Below are 22011 nucleotides of genomic sequence, written 5' to 3'. Positions count from 1 at the left end.
GTTCAGGTCATGATCTCACTGTTCGTGGGTTTGAGCCCCGCATCAGGCTCTGTGCTGACAGCTAGCTCAGAGCCTGGAGCCTGCTTCGGATTCTGTGTCTCCCTCTCTCTCTGACCTTCCCCTGCTCATGCTGTCTCTCTCTCTCTCAAAAATAAAAAAACTAAGAGGTCAAGGGTATAGTGGCAGAGGCAGAGTGAGCTGCAGAGTGGGGCTCACCATGCCCTCCCACAGTCCATAAAGACCTGGGCTGTGGGAAGAGAAAAGTGGGGCACAGGCATCCTGGAACAGTGGGAATCAGCCTGACTTCCCAAACGTATCCTGACAAGGGGCCAAGATCCCAGAAAAGAACACTACGTGCAGTGTCTTGGCAGATAAAGCCACAAGTGGTGCTATGAAAGGGTCCAAGCAGGGGCACCTGGGTGGCTCAGTCGGTTGAGCATCTGACTCTTTGTTTTGGCTCAAATCATGATCTCATGGTTGTGGGACTGAGCCTGCATGGGGCTCTGAGCTGACAGTGTGGAGCCTGCTTGGGATTCTCTCTTTCCCTCTCTCTGAACTTCCTCTCCTCAAGTTCTGCCTCCCTCTCACTCAAAATAAATAAATAAACATAAATATTTTTTAAAAATTTTTAAATAAAAAAAAAGAAGGAAATGATCCAAGCAGACAGGCATGATTGGCATCTCCAGTGTAACCTAGGTGTGCCCAGAACCAAATGCCAGATGTCCCAACCCATCACTAGTAGTCCAACCCGGCTTACCTCTGAAGATGATTCAGGTCAAGTGTCATAATAGGCCTGGGATGGGGCAAGTGCTAGAATAAAATTGGGCTTACTTCTATAAAATAAAGAGATGCAATATTTTTTTTTATTTGGACACCTGAGTTTATGAGCTGTCATTCCTACCACATATGGAAAATGAATAACATTTTCCAGATTAACAATTGATTTTTATTGTCTGTTTTGATGCTTCTCTCTCAGAAACTCCAAGGTCCCCTCCACACACCTGAAGAGGAAGCTCCACAGGAGATCCAAGAGGCGTGCTGGGACTGTGACAGTATGGGAGTTTCGCTCTGGTGATGATGCACTCTTTCTTTCCTTCCATGAGGTCTTTGCTTCTGTTAATTAGGACTGTGCATCCTGAGGGCACGATAAATCTCCAGCTGGCTCCATCTCATCCAATTTCTGTTACTTTTTCCTTCAGCTTAATACATATTTTTCTGTAATATCCAGGTAGTGCAGGCATGTTGGTATGGGGCACAATTCCCAAGGACTGCTCTCTCTAGAAAACAGGGCTGTTTTTCTGCAGCCTTCTCTTCCTCCCTCCCTCCCTTCCTCCCTTCCTTCCTTCCTTCTCCCCCTTTCTTTCCTGCTTTTCTTTTCTTTTTTTAACATTTATTTATTTTTGAGAGACAGCGAGAGCGTGATCAAAGGAGGGGCAGAAAGAGAGGGAGACACAGAATCTGAAGCAGGCTCCAGGCTCTGAGTTGTCAGCACAGAGCCTGACATAGGGCTCAAACTCAAGAACAGTGAGATCATGACCTGAGCCGAACCTGGGCACTCAACAGACTGAGCCACCCAGGTGCCTTTCCTTCCTGCTTTTCTTTTTTCCTCTTTTCACATTTATTGAGTTCCTACAATTGATGATGTTCTAGGCTCACTGCTGGAAATACAATGATAGGCAAGTTTGGCATAAATTGTGCCCTTTGAGCACATTATTGTAATGGGCAAATACAGCTAAGAGAACAGGCAACTACAGTCCTATACCATGAATGCTCATATATAGCACCCAGCGCTAGGAATCTTATAGAAGCACAGCAAACTTGTCCTTGGAAAGGGTGGGAACCAGGAAAAGCTCCCAAAGGAAATAATTACTAGAAAATGCTAGCCAGGTCTGAGGAGGCCAAGGTAGAAGAACATAGGAGAGAGGGAATGGTGAGCCTGGAAGAGAAAGGGAAGGCATGGAGTGTTAAGAGTATGTCTTTTTTTAACATGTTTATTTATTTATTTTTGAATGTTTAATTACTTATTTATAGAGAGAGAGAGAACATGAGCAGAGTGAGAGGCAGAGAGAGGAGAGAAAGAGAATCCCAAGCAGGCTCTATACTGTCAGCATAGAGCCTGACATGGGACTCAAATTCACAAACCATGAGATCATGACCTGAGCCAAAAATCAAGAGTTGGATGCTTAACTGATTGAGCCGTTCTTTTGAAGTATATTTAATAAATCTACAGTGTGTGCTATAGCCTACCCTATGGAGTATATTGCATTTTCTGCATTTTACAGATGAGGAAATTGAGGCTGAATAATATTAAGAAGCTTGCCCAAGGAGTTGAGTGTGGCAGCACCTGCATTAGAGTAATTGTTTGTGCCACGGCTTCACCGGCATTGTCAGGTTAGGAAAGCCAACCTCCTCAAGAGCATGGATTTCAGCATCAATCAATAGATTGATTGGCACCTCGGTGGAGGACCAGGGCCTTCTGATTTGAGAGTCATTGAGGACTGCTTTGTCCTCAGATGCTGTGCCCAGCCAGCGTCCATTCCCTGCTTTGCTTTACCCCAAGCATGTCTCATTACCTTGAAACTTATTTTTGTCAACTGTTTGCTGAGTAAGTCTTTTTCACTTAGAGAGTTTAAACAGGAAACTGTAGTCAAGATTCTACCCAAATTACTGTATACTTCGAGGGAAAAAAAATCTAAAAAGCAGTTCTTAAGTTGCAGACTCATTATGATCCCCTCATGTATTAATTAAATAAAGCATAGTTTGAAGAACAATAACCAAGTGGAAAATAATTTATGTTGCAAATTTGGTAATTTTGATACCCCTCCTCAAAAGTTATCCACTTCAATTTGCTTTTGTCTCATGGTCATGCCCCTCCACCACATTAGGACTGTGCATCCTGAGGGCACGATAAAAGAGAGCCCCCACTCTTTTTTTTTTAGTTGATGTTCTCTTGCTTTACAATTTCTCTTATTTGTTTGGCTTACTTGATAACATTTGGTGAGGCAAAGACATATCTAAAAATAAATAACATTTGGGTAGGTTTTGAATTTTATGATCACATACCTCTCTTGGAATTTTATAATTAAGAAACTTGTAAGGGAGATCATGCCTAGCAACGTTTACATGGAGCCAAGTCATACCATGGACTTCCTATTCCCCTCAACTATTCTTGTGGGGGAATTTGGTTTATAATGACAATCAAGGGCTATCCTGAAGTCTCAGGGCAACTGAGAATTATAGGCCACAGATGCCTTTTGACGTGATGATAAGCATTCATTCCTTCACCCATTCATCCAGCATTACTGAGTGCCAGGTCAATGCCAGTCCCAAGTGTACTTCATCTGCCATTAGCAGACAAGTCCACAGACAGACAGGCATAAAAATAGATATATGTGTGAAGTGCTGTCTGCAAGTTTTGGCAATTCTTTTTTAAAGAAAGGAAACAGGGCTGGCCCTTGAATGCCAAGAAAAAGCAGCAGAAAATTCCGGACAAAGGGAACCTGCAACTTCAGAGGTATGGTCAGGAGGTAATGGGTTATGGGATACTTGGAAATTGTGGTGATCCTCATCTCTGACATCCATGCCCTTGTGAGTCCCCTCCCACACCACACAAGTCTGGCTTGTATGGCTCATAGACTATGGAGGATGTAATGGCATGTGACTGGTGAGTCTAGTCTTAAAAGACATCGAGTCTTTCACCTTGGTCTTTTGGATTGCTCATTCAGTTGCCATATCATAAGAACACTGTGGAGAGGCCCATGGGGGAAGGAACTAACAGCCAACACCAACTTGTCAGCCATGAGGGCGGGCCACCCTGGAGGATGTAGATCGTCCAGCCCTCATCAAGGTTTCAGGTGACTGCAATCCTAGCTGACCTCTGACTACAACTTTAAAAGACACTGCTCCTGAGTTTCTGACAAATAGAAACCAAAAGATAATAAATAATTATTGTTGTTTGAAGCCACTAAGTTTGGGGTGATTTGTTGCACAAAATAGGCAATACCAAACACTTCAGCCCCACCAGTTGCTCACACCAGTCTCTCCCATTGGTTGACCCCATATGCTAGTACCAACGACTGTTCATAAATTGTGAACCCATTCATGGGTTGATTCTGCCTGTGTGTTCAATGCCAGAAAAAAGTCATTTCAGCTATGGGTGAACATTCCTTCTTTGTTCCAACCTTTATAGAAAATGCACACTGTTTCCGAAAATTTAATCTCTTCTTTCCCTTCATTTGCGATTTGGATAAGCAATGGTACCCAGAAGCCGAGCAAAAAGAAACAAAAGAAGAAGAAACAATGGCTGTGACTAATCTATAGACTGGAAAATCCACTCTGAATCACTAAAAAGGAATTAAGGAACCTGTGTGAAGCATGGTGGTTCAACCCTAGCACTTCTCTTTCTCGTGTGGTCCGGGGCCAGCCCCATAGACATTTCTGCCTGGTGCTTCAGAGAGTCCATTTACCAGGCAGCGATTTTCCCCAAGACAGGCCTGCTTGCTGGCGTTCTTATATAGTTGTACCTCGCTGGTAGTCTGAGACCATTGCTCCTTTCCTCTGACTCTTTCTAGTGCTTTTAGGATATGCCCACTCCTACCACGGCAGGCCCAGACTCAGACCCATTTATCCCGAAAGATAGTCCTAATCAGAATAGAAATCCTGTTGGAGCTCCCAACCCACAAGTTCATGAAGTCTGTCAACTCTGAAATCTGTTATGCAAGGGCAGGCTCTGGGCATACCTGAAGCCATAAATCAGTACCCTCCCAAATTCTTTTTTCTCCCTGTCCTATGTGATTCTACTTCTCAGGATGGGGCTTGTGCTTCAGTTTCTCTAACAAGCACTCTTGATCTCCACTTAAAAACAGCAGCCCATCCCACAATTTAAAAGTATGCATGGTCCCCATATTGTTGTTTGGCTTTCCATAACCCCTTCCTCTCCTTGAGGACTCATTGCCACAGCCCATCAACCCTTTCACAAACTGTTGCCTTGTAAGTAGAAGGAGAACTACCTGAAACCACGATCAGGCTGTCTGCCTGACTCCTTTCTACGCTTTATTCCACCAACCGCACAGCATTCTTCTCACAAACAGGAATTTCCTGGGTCATATTCGAGCTCATCAAAATCTTTAGACACTGGACAAGTCCCCATCCTATCAGGTTTCCTGGCTCACCCACAAATACACATATTTCCTCTCTTTGTTGCGAGTTGCCCAAACAAACCCTTAGGTGTCCCAGCATGCCTTGCACTGGCACTCCCTGAGTGATAACCATATCTTGACTTCCTAGGGTCCTTTGGGAAAGAAAATTATTTGGATTTAAGGTTTAGTTCTTACTGCCTTTACCTTACCATCTAAGGAGGGGTTTAATATCAAGACCCGTTTGGTGGAAGGTGAAGAAAGAATAGTTGTGACACCAGATGAGGGGCTGTGGGACCAGGATCCTTTGTGCCATGTACCCTAATTATCTATCTTGGGGGAGGATGCTTCCAGAACTCTAGAGTACTCTAGTCCTATGGTGAGCTAAGCCATGGAGAGGGAATAGAGCATATTTTTCCTTCCCCCATAATCTCCATTTGCACCTTTATGAAAACCGCCCACAATAAAATCCACATACAAGTAGTGTTATGGAAACGTAACTTCAGTACAAATTCCCTTACTGTCTTCAAAGGGTCAGTTTGTGGTTCCACTAAGATCTCCAGGTCTCCCCTGGAGTATCCAGTGTTCCAATCTTTTTTATCTCCTTCAAGAAAATAAGTATTCCAGTTTCACTCTGCCTGGAATTCAGGAGTTCTGAGAAATTCTTCACTTGCCAAGACCCAGCTCAAAAGTTGTCTTCTTAAAAAACCAGTACCAGTCTGAGTTTTCACTTCTTTCTTGGGGCTTCCACAGACCTTTCTTCATATCTCTGTGGTGGTGCCCTTTATATTTTATTTTAATTTATTTTGCTACAGAATTATACTTATAAGCTTGCTAAATCATGAAGGGTGAGCTTCATGTTTCATCCAATTTCGAAAGCCTAGCAATTTATAAGTACATATTAGGTGTTCAGTGTTTAAAACGGTGATTGACACTGGACGTTGAATTAAGCCAGCACTCTAGTGCCTTTTGAAAGCCTTTATAACTTTTTCTTGTATGCACATGCCACCTCCCACCTCTGTACTTGACTTATTTAGTACCTGAACTTGTAATGTTTCACTCCCTCCTTTGCCTGGTTGATGACTACTCATTCTTAAGACTTGCCCTAGGTACTACCCATCAAATTTGGGAAGCCTTCCTTGACTTATTTATGTTGTTTTAGACAATCCTTCTTGGGAATTTATGTAGAACTCTGTGAGCATACTTCTAATACTACTGCCCATTGTCCTAGATTACCTGTATATGAAACCTCCTTCATGAGACTATGAACCTCTGTGTAACAATTCCCGATACACAGTTCCATAACAAGAAAATGTTTATGAAACAAAGCAGTGAATAAATGGATAGTTTTTGCTGACTGCCACTTTTGACCCCTACTAAAATCTATGAAAACCTGTCCACTGGGAGGATTATTATCTAACAGCAATTTTGTAAAGCTCTGGTCCTCAAGACCTCCAGAGTAGAAACCACAAATGAAGCTGAAGGTGGGGAAGGTGTTCCTCATTCCTGCTTCTCAGCTCCTGCATTCACAGTTCTAGGCCTGAATTCAGAATGAGGTGGCAGGAATGAATTGTGTCACATGCTGCCTGCTCTCAGCTGTAATTCATTTATAATTTATGGATCACATTGGCTGTCAGAGGCCATCATCGTAACCAAATGCCATGGCCTTATTATGGCCCCTGCTTTCATTCATCTTGCACAAATGGACATTCACATACTAAGCACCTGTTGAGAAGGCCATTCCCAAGCTGTGCAGGTTAATGCTGATTTCTGATTAGTCCCAGATTATGTCTCTGGGCTGACATTGTAACTGGCATTCTTCATTTATGGAAAAAGTGACAGCACAACCTGTTATACGATTTGCATGACTTTCTTTAACTTTCTCAGTGTGTTTCAACATTCTTTCCACTTTCCTCTAAGGCTAGGACAATTTTTTGCCTTTTTAACCACATTGGTTTTTCTTCTTTTAAAATATCTGGTTATAGGTGGATATCAATATCTATTGTGGCCTAAATTTTATTGTCATTTAAAAACAGGAATATTGGGGTACCTGGTAGTTGGTAGAGCATGCATCTCTTGATCACAGAGTCCTGAGTTCAAGTCCCACATTGGACATACAACTTATTTTTTAAAAAAGGATCAGATCTTAAATAAATAAATAAAATGGGATTGTGTTCTTTTCCTTTTAAAAAGTACAATAGCAAAATTGAGATTGTTTAACCACTTTATGCCATATAAAAAGGCATACGTGTTTACTGCAGAAAACTTGATGGGTTTGGGAGTAAGTATACACCTTGGAAGCTATCACCACTATCAAGGTTGTCCTCATGCCCATTACCTCCCCATGTTTCCTCCTCCCATCAAAATGAAATTTATGGATAAATTATATCTATCTAAAATACTAGTTCTGTATTCACAGATGGATACATTAATTTAATTAAGAAATAAGGTCTCTGGGTGCTGTTTGTTCTCTGTAAATGTTAACAGATGATTTGGAATTTACATTTTGCACGTCGATGTTTCTTACTAAGAAGCTTTGCCATCTAAAAAGCATTTCCTGTTCTGTTTCCAGTCAAAGCGTTGCAGTCTGGGGCTCTTCCCGTGATAAGCACTTTCTAATCACAGTGAACACATTCCAGGTGGCCTTGTTTAGTTGTAAGGGACGGAGGGTAATCTCAGAATAACTCAGATAAAGAAAGCTTTATTTTACTTGGCAGGAAGCTCAGCATCATTGCACCTCACGAGAACAGGGCTGGAACTCACTCAACTACACGGCACCTGCTTCTCACTGCACAGCTGCTAAATGCTTCTCTCTCTACCAACTGGCATCTTCTTCCCCTGCTCTTCTTTCTTGTGTGTTATATGCATGTATTTTGAATTGCTGTGTCCTCAACTCAACATCATGAAGTTTCATTTACCATCAAGTCCTACGTCTCAGATTTAAAATTGTCTATATCACAATTCCCAAGACTAGGATCTGAGTCACCCAGTCCATCTTTCCGAGCCAGACCTCATAAGTGATTGGCCACTGGCCAGCTTGAACCTTCCTCTCTATGGGTAAGAGGTTGAGCCTTGCTCTAATCAGCTGTGACAGTAGTGGGGGTCATACAGTATAAACATGACTTGGGCAGAGAAATTAAAAATGGAAACATACATTCAAAACAGGTAAGGCTGAAATATAAATTTATCTGGAGATTTGCTTAGCATGAAAACAATGTTTCTTTGTGCCTGTAATGGCTATCTGCATGGGATATCAGGAGGGGTGTAGTCATCACTTACTCCCCATGACCTGCAGACTTAAGATCTTCCTATCAAATGGTTTCAAGAGACTCATGCAGAAAAAAACAGAACCAGAACCCCACTGTTGACTTCCTGCCAATACAAAAACTTGTTTGAAAGTGACAGAAGCTCATTTCAAACGAGCTTAAGGCAGAAGGTTTGCTGCCCACATAAACCAATTACAGGAAGAAAGAGATTACAGCTGACCTCAGAAATCCATGGACCAGGGCTCTGATGCTCTCTGTCTGCCAAGAATCTCTGTCTCCACCTCTGACCTCTGCATCCCTCCATATGGGTTTCCTGGTTTTCAAACCGAATGATCCTACATAGAGTATTTGCTCAGGGCTCTACCACATCCTTGAAGATTTGCAATCAGAGATGAAAGAAGATTTTAAAAATCCTGGAGAAGGATTCTGACTCAGCTTAGTCATAGTTCTTCAGAGAGACAGAACAAGTAGGATACATATATTGTGTGTGTGTCCAGAGTTTTATTTTAAGGAATTGGCTCACCCAACTGTGGGTACTGACAAGTCTAAAATTTGTAGGACAGGCTGGCAGGCTGGAAATTTAAGCTGGAGTTAATACAGCAGTCTTGGGAGAGGATTTCTTCTTTGGAAAACCTGGGTTTTGCTCTGAAGGCCTTTGACTGATTATATGAGGTTCACCTACATTATCAAGGGTACTCTCCTTTACTTAAAGTCAGCTGATTTTAGATATCAATCACATCTACAATATACCTTTATAGCTACATATAGATTTAGCATGTAATTTAATAACTGAGTACCATAGGCTAGTCAAGTTGACACATAAAAATAATCATCACACAGGCTCATCCCTTGGTCCAAGTAATGGTGCAACAGAGGAATTGGGTACTGTGACTGGAATAGTTTGGATCATTTTCCTACCCATATGGTCCATATAAGTGGGGACTCAATTAATAGAAATGAATTTAGTATATATATGAAAATCTATAAGCCCATTGCCCACATTACAGTTGTCTATCCATAAAGTATACTTTTTATTGTATTCAGGCCCTTAATGAGTTGGATGACACCCACTAACATTAGTGAGGGCCATCTTCTTCACTCAGTGTGCCAACTCAAATGTTAATCTCTTCTGGAAACACTGTTATAGACACACCCCAATAATGTTTTACCAGTTATCTGAGCATCGCTTAGCCCAGTCAAGCTGACACAAAAAGTGAACCATCACATCAGTGATAAGTCTCATGAAGAAATTAAAAGGAAGACTATGATGGAGAATGGTTTGTGGGGATTGAGCTCCTTAGACTGAGTGGGAGACTGCTTCCCAGGAGCATATTGGAACCATGATGGGAAAAGTGGGAAAGAGCTTTCCATGTAAAGATATGGAGAGCCTATTGACAACTGCCTATCTCCATTTCCATGTGAATATATATATATATATATATATATATATATACACACATATGTGTGTGTGTGTGTGTGTGTGTGTGTGAGTGTGTAAGCTGATCAATCACTCATTGTTCTGCCTACTTGTATTTTTTTCTTACATGTTGTCTGGACTCTCAGTTTTTTAGGAACATTAGACTTAGCTCCCACAACTGATGGCTCTTACTGGGTTCAGTTTTTAAAGTTCATACTCCTACAGGAGAAAACCCGATTGGCCTAGCTCCTTCGTCCTCACATATGTTGACCACCAATGAGTTCAATTCTCTTGGTCACATGCACCACGTTTAGTCTGCTCAGCAATGGCAGATGTGGAGAAGGTATCATGTTCAGAATGGGCTATGCATTCAGCAGGGTGGTATAGGTGAGCTGTTTTAGCTGAAAAGTGTTCATGGGTACAAGCACCATAATTGAAATATCTGAAGAAGCACTACTATGTCAGCTATCATATTAAAGATGAATAAGACATGAAATTCACATCTAGTGGGAGATTTCACATGGCATCACTTTCAATGCAAATGTATCTTGACTTCCCTAGTTGCCCCAATGTCTCCTTAATATATTATTATCTTGGCCCCTCTTCCCTTTACTGTTTCTGTGTCTGCATATCTGTCCCATTCTACTGGACAATGAACCCTAAGTAAATTGTCCAAAGTCAAGATCTTCTAACTTTTAGCCCAAGACTATTTGAAGGGTGGTTCACAGACCTGCAACATTGCTTGGGAGATTACGAGAAATGCAAATTATTAGACTCACTGAATCAGGTTCATCAAGACTTACTGAGACTTACTGAATTAGGCTCCTTGGGAGTGGGGTCCAGGAATCTCTTTTAATGTGCTCTCCAGGTGACTTGGTCACTGCCACAGTTGGGGAATCACTGCTTTAGGCTACTCATCTTTGCCCGTTCCACAATGCTGGGTATCAGTAAACTTTGTTTTGATCATTTCACTGTCCCAAACTGTCTCAGAAGAACTTCTTCAGAGACTTTGAGTGCTCTGTTCTGTGTTGCAAAGTATCCCGTCACACCAGCCACGCAGCATCTGCATTGCCTTAAGCTGATGGTTTTCAGCTGGGGGTGATTTTGTCCCATAGAGGACAGTTGGCAATGTCCATAGACACTTTTGGTTGTCACAACTTGAGTGTGGGCGGTATTACTGGCATCTAGTAAGGCAAGGTCAGAGATGCTGCAAGCAACCTACAGTGCATGGGACAGCTCTTCACAACAAAAAATTATCCAGCCAAGAATATCAATACTGTTGCGGTTGATAAACTCTGTCCTAGAGGATCCTAACAATTGATAACCAAGATGCCTCAAGATGACATTTTGACCCATTTTTCTCCTTCCCCACTGCCCGAATTATTAATAGTCACTTGGAAATGGCTTAGTTTGCTTGCTAGGGAGAAAACCATTCTGATTTTGAACTTGATTCAGCAAAAGAAACTGCCACTTGGTAGTGGAACCACAATATATCGCTCCATGGGCTTCCATCGTCTTCCTCTTCTTTTTTTTTTAAACATTTGGAATGAGCCAACAGCACCCCTATTAAGATTTCACATAAGTGTGTTATACATTTAATAAAATGCATGGTCTTTGAAAGTCATAATGTCCCCACCAGGACTTGTATATGATACCATATAATTTTTCTTGAAACTGGGGTCTGGCTTAGAGAATGACTTCAATTTGTTTTCCAGAAACATGTGACACAAATCACTATTTCGCTGGCTCTGATCACCAGACCATTGCTGGCCAGCAATAAATGTTTCCCAGGCTGTAAACCTTTTACTACGGAAAGTTCTTATTTTTAAAAGCTATAAACTGAAACGGTGACCCTCAACAGGCAATGAAACTTACAACACTACTTGTTGAAGTTCTAATTTTTACTGTATTTTAGCAATAAAACAAATAATTGAATTGAGAAAATATACGTTAAATAATGCCTGTCTTAGCCTGGTAGCCCCCAACCAGAATCTTAGGTGAAGGTTTATGAGTAGTTTTATCTGAGAATCTGATTGCAAGGAACGAGGAAGGGACAGTGGAAAGGAGGGGAATTGAGCACAGGCCTGCACCAGAAGTTGCCCACCCAATGGACAACTGGTCACTTCATAGCATGAGCCCTTGAGAAAATCTATAAAATGTTATCTCAGAATCATCTGTCTGGATAAGCAAGGGGAAAGCTTTCGTGTGCTAGCTGCCAGTCTCATCGGTCAGGGTTGTTTTACAACATGTCTGCTTCCCCAAATTTCATGTGTGAGTGGTAATTGTTCTAGAGATGCTGAAGGATAGGAAATGAGAGGGGCCTGAAACAAGAAAACATTAGGCTGCACCTGTAAGGAACTTGTGGAAGGCTGTTCAGAACTTGTCCCTGTGGAGGCAGCTCCAATGAAGAGGTAAGGCCAAGGGTACTTGAAGAGGGGAACAAGAGGTGTTTAGAACAGAATCCTGCAATGGCATGTTTAAGCCATTTAAATTAGGTTAAGTTTGGGGTGTCTGGGTGGCTCAATCAGTTAAGTGTCTGACTTCAGCTCAGGTCATGATTTCAGGGTCGGTGGGGTCGAGCCCCGCATCGGGCTCTGTGCTGACAGCTCAGAGCCTGGAGCCTGCTTCAGATTCTGTGTTTCCCTCTCTCTCTCTGTCCCTCCCTTGCTCACACTCTGTCTCCCTCTCTCTTAAAAATAAATAAACATTTTAAAAAATTAAATTAATTTGAGATATTGCCCATACATGTGAAGTAAACACATGATGAATTTATATTTGTCTGAGGCATGTTCTATACATCCATATCTATCTATATACTTACCAACATATACTCCTGTAAGTATAGGAACACACGTAGACATGCATGATACTCATATACATGTGAAAATATAATAACTATATAACTCAAATAAGTATTAATGTACACACATGTTAAATACTTATATAATATTCTACAATGATAATAGAGATTTCTGATATTTTTCTTATCTACAACTTTGTGTTGCCTATGAAGTATGGTCACTCTCATTAATTTGAAGGGAATTACTCTTTGATGTGGAAATGCATGAGTGTCTTTTTTTTAAGTTTATTTGTTTATTTTGAGAGGGGGGGGCAAAGAGACAGAGAGAAAGAGAATTGCAAGCAGGGTCCAGCTCAGGGCAGAGCCTGATGAGGGCTCAAACTCACAAAACCAAAGAGCCAAAACCAAGAGTCAGATGTTTAACTGACTGAGCCACCCAGGTGCCCCTGGCTGCACTTCTTATTGGGAGTCCATGACAAAGTGTGTCTTTCCAGTGGACATTATCTTCCTGTATTCTTTGGAGAAGATATTTAATATTGACTCTTCCTTCTGCTTAGAATTAAAATCTGACTACTTCTGTTTAAATTCTGTCTGTACAACATACTAGTTGTGACCTTGGGCAAGTTGTTTAGCTTTTCTGTGCTCCAATTTCTTCACCAGTAAAATAGAGACAATAATAGCACCTACTGCATGAGAGTATTATAGGAACAAATGAGTTGAACCTGATAATACTGAGGTTGAGCTTGGTACATATTAGTAGTTCCCAGTGTCTTAACTATTCATAGCTAATAAATGTTAGCAATTATTACTTTTACACCTGCATACAAAAACAGTGTGGAAGGAGGTGAAAGAAGAGATAGGATGGAATTAGTTGGCCTTCTTTTCTTGGGTCATTTCCTACCAATAAGCAATCTCCAATGTATTCCCGAGCTGAGCAAACACTTTAAATTGCATGTCTTTTGTTTGTTCTTAAGCACTTTGCTTATCCTAAGTTTTATTCAGAGATAAACTTGTATTTTAGAGAACATTTTTGTGTGTCATTTGAGAATTGCTGAGTCAGACTAGGAAGTTCCTGGATGGAACAGAGCCATTTAAAATAAAAATCCAAGAAATGTTAAAAACAAAACACATGTTCAGTGACTCCTCATGAGTGGAGTAGAGCTCACACCTGCAGACACGTGGCCAGAGGATGGGGAAACGTCAGATAAGACAAACCAGAGATGCTCCTTACACACCTACTCGTGCTAAGTCCTACACTAAGACAGTATGTGCAAAACTAGGTAGGAGAGTCCCTAACACAAGGAACTCCTAGCCTAGTAATGCTGCTACTTTGTTATACCAAAAGCATAAAACAAGTATATGAACCAAATGTATGGACCTGTTTTAGGTTTAAAACGAAACAAAATAAATCAATCAGTAGAAGTTTTGTTTAAGTGGTCTCAGTAAAAATGTAGCCAAATGACCCACTTGTACGAAAGTATGATCCAAGGAGGATTGTATGAGGTTTCACAGCTGGTTCTTAAGAATGGCTTGGTTCTAGTTCTTTATTAGACATAGAGGGCTATTTGGGAACCACATCTAGGCTATGCCCTGCTCCTACAGAGAAGGAGCAATACTCTAGCCTTTGTTCTCAAGGATGATGGAGGATATGAAGAAGATCCCAGAAGGGGATGGGAAAGAGGATTGAGAAGAAAAGCTCTAGGGCCCTTCCAACCAAAACACATTCTGTCTTTCTGAGGCAAGAAACATCACATTAACTGAGCACCTACTATGTGCTGGCTTCCTAACCTCTTTACAAGAAACATGTCATCATCTTCATTTTACTTTTCTAAAGTGAGATCTCTACCATTGCAGAAAGTTAAGTCAACAATCTTCAAAAGCTAATAAGTAGCCAGAGCAGAATTGTAACCTCTGCCTGCCCAACTTTCACATGAGATTGCCTTTTCTGTAGGTGTGAAAGAGTGACCACCAGCTTGCCAAATACCTGGTAGCCTTTTAGGACCAACTGGCCAATGGCAGTGTGAGGTCATCAGCAGTGACTTGGTGTCAGCCATTTCTTGAGTCCTGGAATTGACCAAAAAATGCTCATGACATACCATGAGCCTGACAGGGCATACCAAACAGCTGAAACCAATTAGAGACATAAATTAGGATTTTCTGGCCAACTTAAAAATAAGCAAAGTGCATGTGTCGCCATCCATAACTTGGAGTGGGAACCATTTATTGAATCAAATAATTGCCTCTCAGTATCATAGCAAGTTAACTACTTAAGGAAAATGAGACAAAAAAACACCGTGAATGAAATTGTATCCGTTTATCCCGTCAAGCAGACTTTTGCTTACAGTATGTCCCTCTGCCAAACCTCTTTGACATTTAAAGGTTGGTGGTCAATTCTATATTTAAGATTCATGTTTTCAAAAGCTTACACAAGACAAAGAAATGATCTTCTACTAATGGTAAATTGTGGTAGAATGGCATAGATAAGGCACTGCAGATTCTCTCTGTCTCTTGCTATATAATATGAGGCTAAGCCCACAGTGCCTTCTTTTCAGAGGTTTTAAGGGGAGGGAACAGAGATTTTTCCTCAGAATCCTAGTCTGTCACTGCTCTGCAACCTTGGGGAGACCCTAAACCTCTCTGCTCCAAGTTTCCTCATTCAGATGTAATTAGTAGTCATTTGTACACTTTGTACATGGCATAAATTTTTACACGCATAACCTCATTTATTTATGTATTCTCCCACAAATATAGATGTATTCTCCCACAAGTCCTGCTATGATGATGATACTGTCCCACTTTTCATACAAAGAAGCTAAGGTTTAGAGAAGGAAACTGTTTTTTGCTCCAGGTTATAATAAGAACTCAGGTCAACCAACCTCAAATTCCATGCATTGCCCATCAGAGTATGTTGGTTCTCTCCACTCTAATAAAAATCAGTTTTTCTTATTTCAAAGTACGTAACAATCAGCTGCTGTGAGAAACCCTTGAATTACTCTCCTCCACCTTCCCAAGGTCAGGTGTCACACTGCCTCTTGTCAGCTCCTCCCAGCCCCAACAATAAGTCGGCTGCCCTCAGTTCTCCGGGTATCCTGTGCTTCTTCATGCCTCTGCGTGGTTATCTCCGCCTGGAAGCCTGGTGTCCCTTTATCCAAGAAAGGACTTTCTTCATCCTTGAAATCTCAGCTAGTCCTGAGGATGTTCTTCCCCTCGCTCTCCTCCTTACTAACACCTAATCTCTCCTTCTGCACAGATATATTACTGGCCCACAATTGTCAGCTCACAAGGATTGCAGCAAAGAGTTTCTTAACACTGATAAACAAGGGAAGGAAAATGATTCTCTGGGAGTTAGACTTCAAAACGAACAAATAAAGGATCAAGGCAGATAAGCACAAAGTCACCTTAAGGAGACAAAATAGTTTCCAAGCTCAGAAGATTGAGTTATAGTAAATCTGAAACCCTAGGGGCAGAATTTGTTTCAGAATTCAGACTTCTCTTTGTAATATAATGCATATACCGCATGTTATAAAATACCCTTAGCACAATACAACATGAAAATCATCAATATTTGTGGAATGGAAGTATGAATCTCACACCAGAAACATAAATGAAGATTATAAATAGCTTCATGTTATTTCAGATCAGATTTGCCTTAAACTCCCTATAACTTTTGGTTTTCAGAACATTGGGTATTTTGGAATTGTGGATAATGTGAATATCTTTAAATGAAGAAATTATCATAAAGGGGAGAAGTGAACCATGGAAATGTAGAAAAGGGAGAAGCATGGAGAACATGTGAGCAGTGGCCATTCAAGCACTACCCAGAAAGAGTCAGGGTTTGTTATATCCCAGTTACATTGTCAATTCTATTTGCTACATTCTAATTCTAATTCCATTGCTATATTCCATTCCAATTCCATTGTAAAAATAAAGAAGTGCTGAGCTCTCTCAACTGAGATCACTAAACAGTTAGCTCATCTTTTTCTATCTTGTACTCCCCAAGCCACTGGACTATTATCAATATTAGTATATATAAAATATTTGCAGAAGGGAATAATCTTTTATGACTTTGAATTCCTACTTCTGTAATATGTACATATATGTATATACATGTATACATGAATATATGTATATATTAAATTAATACTCTGACCTTGTCGTTTTATGTATCAGTCCAGACTTGAGACACATTCCTCTCTCTGTATATTCATTTATTTGTCAAGTATGTACTAAGCACTTTGATGAGCAGATGATTCAAAGCCTAGCCTTGGACCACACACAGAAATCTGCTGATGTAATGGATGTGATTGCCCTGTGAGGTTTGCTAGGAATCACGCTGCTGGGATTTCCATAACATTTCAGGCTTAGCCTCCCTTGGTGGAGGCACCTGGGAAGTTTCTTCTGTTATTTAAATTTCTACAGTAATAAAGTGCAAGTAATGTTACTTTTTTTCTGTATGTGTCCTTAACTAAGAATTGATTTAATCCTCACTTCTACCTTCCCTGGACTGTCAAGGAAACAAAACCTGAAACCTTATGTAGTCCAAGGTGTCTGTGGAGAGGGTTCAGGAGATGAAGCAAGAGGTTTGGCAGTCTGAATTTCAAACCCAATAATCAAAGATCCCTGTTTGTTACCACTGTCACCACCATGTAATGCCACTGTCCTGCTGAGTTTTCACTGTCTCTCAGCTGACAACCAAGACTTGTGAGGTCCCACACAAGAGGATGGGTTTCCAGGAAGAATATTCTCATTCCTCTTGTTTAGGAAGCCTTCTCAGGGACACCAAGTGCCCAGTTCATGAAGAACCCACCCACTCACTAGTCCTTTAGTCCAAAGTCTCTCAGACTGGATGTACTGCACTCTGGTGGTTTTGGATATTCTTGGAAAAGAACTTGCAATCTCCTTTGCTCATCTTAATGCTAAGAAGCTACTTTTCTTTTAAATTATTAAAAACACACATTTCCCCACCAACCACCCTTGGAAAAGAAATCCAAATTCTTTCAAAGGACCTGGATGCCTCAAAGACTCAGGGAAATTTCTATGCCTGAGCCGAACAAACATCATCTATTCTTTTTATGTCTTAGGGGAAATACACCTGAGATGAGTATTTAATTTATTTATATGCCTGGAAATATTATTTCTATTTATGATCCCAGCAGGAAACATCTGGCTTAGTCGAATTAGGGTAATTTGAAGAAGACAAAGGACTGTTTACAGAGGTATAACCAGTATGTTGGGAAATTACAAGGTGCATTAGTTATTTATTGCTGCATAACAAATTGGCTCCAAACCTAGAAGCTCAAACAACAAGTATTTATTACCTCACAGTTTCTGTGGTCAGGAATTCAGGCACAGCTGAGGTAGCTGTCTCTGGTTCAAGGCCACTTGTGAGATTACAGTCATGCTATTAGCTAGCACTGTGGTCTCATCTGAAAACTTGACTGGGAACAAACAGGTTGTTTTCAAGTTCAGTCACATAGTTGTGGCAGGACTTGTTCCCATTCCGTGAGGGGGTAAGGTTGTTCTGGGACATGGCAGTTGGCTTCCCCCAGGCAAGGGACTCAAGTGAGAATGGCCAAGATAGAATTCCTAACCTTTTCATAACTTCATCTCAAAAGTGTCATCCTATCTTTCCTGTGTATTCTGTTAGAAGTGAGTCAACAAATCCAGCCTACATTTAAGAAGAGGGAAATATACCAGAGTGTGATTACTAGGAAACAGGATCACTGGGGGCCATCCTGGAGGCTGCCTACCTCAATAAATGGATTGTGAAGTCTTCCAGGGTTAGTTACAGCTGAGCTGTTTTCATCTCTATGGCAAAGAGGCAAGGGCAGAGAGCAATTTGCAGAACTTGGAAGGATAGTGTCATGTGGAGAGGGCAGACTTGAGAGACACTGTGCCTTTGGGTCAACGGAACAGACATCTTCAGATGACCTCATAGAGAGGAAGCAGAGGTAATAAATACCTTGGCTTCTCTTTTCTCTCTCTCCTTCCATCTCTTCATGGGCCGCTAGACTAGCAGAACCCAGTCAGGTGCCATGAAGCAAAGGAGCACATTGATGTGGTCCATGCAAGTCAGCCTGCCAGAGCAGAGAGTGGGTCAAGATGGGTAAGTAGAAAATACCATCACATTATGCACCAGTAGCTGACAAATTTCCCATCAAGGACATTCACATTCCAGGGAATCTGTATTTAAAATGTTCACTTGAGGTGCAGCTGGGTGGCTCAGTGGGTTGAGCGTCCAACTTTTGATTTCAGCTCAAATCATGATCTCAGGGCTCCTGCTCCAAGTTCCTGCTAAGTTTGGGCCCTGCATTGGGCTCCATACTAACTAACGGTGTGGAGCCTGCTTGGGATTCTCTCTTTCTCCCTCTCTCTCTGGACCTCCCCCATGCTCGTTCATACTCTCTCTCTCTCTCTTAAAATAAATAAGCAAAAAAAGATTAACTTGAATTATTATTTGTTTTTTTTTAAGCCTGATTTATCTTAACAACTACATTACAGATTTTTAGTCAGTGAGGATAGACTTACCTTTATCTTTAAACACCATGCACAACTTTGCCTGAGCCGAACAAGGGCTCTTAAAACATTACAGCCATAGTATTTGACAGCTGGAAAGATCCTTAGATATTATTTAGTAAACATTTATTTTAGGGACGAGAAAATTTCTGAGATGCTAACTGAATTGCTTAAGATCACACAATGCTAAGCCCACGTGTCCCAACACTATCTATAATTTACTAATTCCTGAATAGTAATGATAATGACGATCACAAATTACAAGTGCACAACATTTTAAAGTTTACAAAGAGCTTCCACCCACATCATCTTATTTGAATCTCACAATAATCCTGAGTGCTGGGAAGGTAGTTGTTATTATTTCCAATTTACAAGTAAGAAAGTGACCTGTGTAGATGTTAGCTGTTTTCAGCAGAACAAAAAGTGATACTATAGGCACCCAAAACAATCTAGACGCTTGGGGATTTTTGGATTCACCTGTTCAGTCTCATCAGATAGATTCATCTCTTCTAATTGACTAAGGCAGACTACAAACGAGGGGCTGCTCATTGAAGAACCAAGGCAGGACCTTCCTGTATAAAGATGTGCAGACTGATGCAATCTCAAGGAACATTCTGAGAAAGGCAAAAGAGCAGCCCCACCACAGGTCTTCCTTCTCTACCACTGAAGGAGCTGTTTCTGTGCTTTCTGGTTATATCCCTGTAGCATCATTCAAGAACTGGAGTTTCCATCTCTCAGGAGAATCTACACAAGGAGCATACACAGAAGAAAAACCCAAGGAGCTGTGAGGCAAGAGGAGGGTCTTCAGTAGACCTGGGTAGACTATGTGGAATGTGAAGCCTATACTACTTTACCAGGGATTATTGCTATGTAACAATCTCCCAAACTTAGTAGGCTTAATACAACGCTTCATATTATAGCTCACAATTTCATAGGCCAAGAATTCAGTCAAAGCTCTGCTGGGAAATTCTTCTGTTTCACATGGTCATGACTGAGATGCTCCAATGATATTCAGCTGGTCTGATCTGAAAGGGTCAAGAGACTTCAGTCACACAGCAGGGCTTTTGGTTAGGACAGCTTGAAAGCTTAGCTCACCTCTGCCTCTATGTAGCTTCAGGGACCCTCTAGGAAATATCTTCAGTAGGGTAGTTGCATTTCATACATGCCCACTCAACTTCTGAAGACTTAGAAAGCAGTTTTAGCCTTTTCTTCAAGTCTAGGTCCAGAACTGGCGTAGCATTCGTTTGGCTGTCTGGTTTTGGTCAAAGAAGTCAACAGATCCCACCACTTGGTGAGAGCAGTGCCAAAGACTGATGTCCATCTTTTTTTTTTTTTTTTTTTTTTACGTTTTATTTATTTTTGAGAGACAGAGAGAGACAGAGGGGAGGGGCAGAGAGAGAAAGAGACACAGAATGTGAAGCAGGCTCCAGGCTCTGAGCTAAAGTTGGAAGCTCAACCAACTGAGCCACCCAGGCACCCCAATGTTCATCTTTAACCTGGCACAGTTCTCACATAAACCGCTCTCATTTCCCCCATTATTTTTCATGCTTACTCCCCATCACAGTGCTTTTACAATTATAATCTGAAGGAAATATTAAGGACACAGGCTGGAGGTAATTTTCAACCCTGGGAACACACATTTGGTGATGAAAATTGGAACCTCACCTGGGGACATAAGTTGGGATTAATCTCTGTGGAGTAACTGGTATGTATCTTGCTTCAGAAGCAACCTGAGTTTAAATGACAGAATGTATTCATAACCTTAAATAAGATGCTCTTGATCCTCCTAACCACCTACTTACCCTGCAATTGTTTACAGATTTCCCCTCCCAGATATTTGCAAAGTCCCCAGGCCTGCATCCTGATGTTTGATGTTCACCTCTCTGTGCCAGGGGCTGGGGTTTGTCCCTCTGAGCAGCATTCTGCAGGAATGGTGACTGCTGTTCTGTCTCTGATCTTGGCTCTTGTTCACCTCAATTCACCACCTGCCACAGTATCTCGGTAGCCATTATTAAGGGTTGCTATCATTTCGATCCCCGTGTGCCGTGAGAGAATGATCCTCCATTTCCAAGTGAAAAGAACATAGATTCCTCCTTATTTTCTTTTTCTTATACAAGATGTGTCCCACTAAGAAGTTGCCCGAGTGCTCAGTATTGACATACATTTTATTCACCTACACAGAGCCAGGTACCGCAGAGTCACTCAGACAGCCAGGGAAGGTGGCATTGGATAAGTTCCAGCACCTGCCCAGCCACAGGTCATATCTAGATCCGCAATCCAGGCTTTGCTCAGACGATTGTGCTACCTGTGGCACAAGGTATAACTTTCCTCTTCTCTTACGGTATCTTCTCTCCCAGGGTTGCCATGGGGCAGCTCCCCTCCTGGATCCTTCTGGAACTTGCCATCCCCACTTCCCTACTCCCCTCCCTGTAATCCACCATGTGAGTCTCCATGTTTTCATAGGGTTCCTGACCTTTTTTCTTTAGTTCTCCACAGGGACCTCTCTCAGGCCCTTAATAAATGTAAACAGATACATGGTATGTGTATGCATGTTTGACGGTAAGATGTAGGGTCTAAACCTAAAACCCCTTCACCAGTTCTTCATTTGCCTACAGGGCGGTCTCCTGCCCAAGCCCCAAAGGCACTGGGGCCTCAATAAAGTTTCCCTTTCATTGACTGGAGAGAAAAAAAAAAGCATCTCTGCTCCAGTCCCTGTCACCCAAGAACTCTGAATTCTTGGGTTCTAATCAAACCATATATTTTCTCTGCTTTCCTCTTGCCTACAAACATAACTTGGGGAAAAACTAATTCTGAAAATATTCCAGATGTAAAGATATGCTGTTTCCTCTTTATCTCTCAAGGGGCTAAACCAAATTG

The 22011-nt window shown here is 41.4% G+C and overlaps 2 long non-coding RNA genes across 2 annotated transcripts in view; one reads left to right on the top strand and one right to left on the bottom strand.

Annotated features, from left to right (window-relative positions):
- Nucleotides 1-841: 841 nt before the first annotated feature.
- On the bottom strand, nt 842-18526 carry LOC115280384. Its single transcript, XR_003903752.1, has 2 exons — nt 18369-18526; nt 842-1215 (listed from the first exon to the last, which is right to left on the bottom strand). It is a non-coding gene; the product is annotated as an uncharacterized LOC115280384 (long non-coding RNA).
- A 49-nt stretch (nt 18527-18575) lies between these two features.
- LOC115280381 overlaps nt 18576-22011 on the top strand; it is a 32321-nt gene continuing 28885 nt past the window's right edge. The window contains exon 1 of the long non-coding RNA XR_003903751.1: nt 18576-18724. This is a non-coding gene — a long non-coding RNA (uncharacterized LOC115280381). The remainder of the gene's footprint in view (nt 18725-22011) is intronic.

The sequence above is a fragment of the Suricata suricatta genome, chromosome 2 (assembly GCF_006229205.1).
Source record: "Suricata suricatta isolate VVHF042 chromosome 2, meerkat_22Aug2017_6uvM2_HiC, whole genome shotgun sequence".
NCBI classification, from domain to species: domain Eukaryota; kingdom Metazoa; phylum Chordata; class Mammalia; order Carnivora; family Herpestidae; genus Suricata; species Suricata suricatta.
The sequence above is the reverse complement of the archived record's forward strand: the minus strand, read 5'-3'. Positions and strand labels throughout refer to the sequence as shown.